The sequence below is a fragment of the Mandrillus leucophaeus genome, unplaced genomic scaffold (genome assembly GCF_000951045.1).
Source record: "Mandrillus leucophaeus isolate KB7577 unplaced genomic scaffold, Mleu.le_1.0 Scaffold1277, whole genome shotgun sequence".
NCBI lineage: Eukaryota > Metazoa > Chordata > Mammalia > Primates > Cercopithecidae > Mandrillus > Mandrillus leucophaeus.
Window position 1 is genome coordinate 55,384 of NW_012101176.1, and position 1,754 is coordinate 57,137.

Here is a 1,754-nt window from a genome sequence, read left to right on the forward strand (position 1 = left end):
ATGATATTGGATTTCACAATGATTCCTTGGTTGTAACAACAAAAGAATAGGCAACAAATAAAATGGATAAATTGGACTTCATAAAAATCAAAACCTTTTATATATCTAAGAACATTATCAAGAAAGTAAAAAAGGAACCCATGAAATGAGAAAAATATTTGCAAATTATATGTGTGATACCTAATTAATTTCTAGAATACAAGAAAAACCAGAAGTCAACAACAGCAAACATCCAAAAACCCAGTTAAAAAATGAACAAAGGATTAAAATAGTTTTCACCAGGGAAGATATACAAATATCCCATAAGTCCACGCAAAGTTCCTCAGCGTCACGAATACTTAGAGATATGCAAATCAAAACCACAATGTGACACCATCTCACACACTTTAGGATGGCTTTGATAAACAACAATAATAACAGCAACATAAAACAACAAGTGTTTTCAAATAGATGGAAAAATTGGAGCTCTAGTGCATTGCTGATGGGAATGGGAAAGTTACAGCCACTGTAAAAAGTGGTGTGGCTGTTTCTCAAAAAATGTAAACAATAAATTACCATTTCATCCAGCAATTCCACTTCTAGACACACTCCCTATAGAATTAAAAGAAATTTGAACAAATGTTTGCACATTCATGTTCAGAGAAGCATTACTCACAATAGCAAAAAAATGGAAACAACGGAAAGTCCATTGAAAGATAAGTGGGTAGGCAAATGAGGTATATCTATACATCAAAATGTTATTCAACCTTAACAAGGAATAAAATTCCAATACATCGTGCAAAATGGATCAACCTTCAAGACATTATGCTAACTGAAATAAGCCAGACACAAAAGGATAATTATTTTATAATTCCATTTATAAAAGATAGAATAGCCAGTTACATAGAGACAGAAAGTAGAATGGTGGATGCTAAGGCTTAGGGGGAAAAGGAGTGAGAGTTACTGTTTATTGGGTACAGAGGTTTAATATGGTAAAAGGAAAAAGTTCTGGAAATGGATAGTGTGATGGTTACACAACACTAAATTGCACACTTAGAAATAGTTAATGATAAGTCTTATAATAGATATATATAAGTGTCCTGGTAGTCTTATACTCTATAAATATACACTTTCTGGCATTGCCCCTTTCCTGCCATGCAGAGTCCCAGAGGTGAATCTCCCTATTTCTCCAAGTGTGCATCACTCATTGTCCTCTGTGCTGTGTCCCACGTGCTGTGCCCACAGCCTTATATGGCTGGTGACTTCAGAGCCAGGATACAACTCCAGAGTCTGCCCCGAGGCTCCCTCTCTTCTTATTTCCCTGTAGCCTAGGCTTCATTTCAACCGGCAGCTCAATTTAGCCGAATTCAGGACAGGCCATCAGGGGTCTTTCTCCACACATGCTGTTCCCACCCCAGTGAGACCCACCCCAGTGGAGTCAGGAAGGGCCAGTCACTGGAGAAGCCTGGAGCAGAGGACGCAGCAATCTGAGCTGCTCCTCTCTCATCCAAGGGGCTTCCTCCTCTCATTTGGGGGAAAAATGTGAGCTTGTTTCGAAGCCTCAGATGTTCTTTGTAGCACATGGAGCAAGTAAAAGAAAACAAAGACGTCGCAGAAAGGGATGTGTTGGAGACAGCGAGAAGCAACTTGATCTTGAGGACTCTCCTTCTTGTCCCTCTATGAAGCCTCTTCCACCATATAGGGCTCAGGACTGACAAAGCCCCCTCCCTACCCTTCTCAGACTGGACACAAGGTCAGCCATGAGAAAACAGAGA

At 39.6% G+C, this 1,754-nt stretch overlaps 1 protein-coding gene across 1 annotated transcript in view; it reads right to left on the bottom strand.

The window, feature by feature from the left end:
• The window catches only part of LOC105533673 (pregnancy-specific beta-1-glycoprotein 3-like), a 26,700-nt gene that overhangs the window by 8,459 nt on the left and 16,487 nt on the right, over nucleotides 1-1,754 (bottom strand).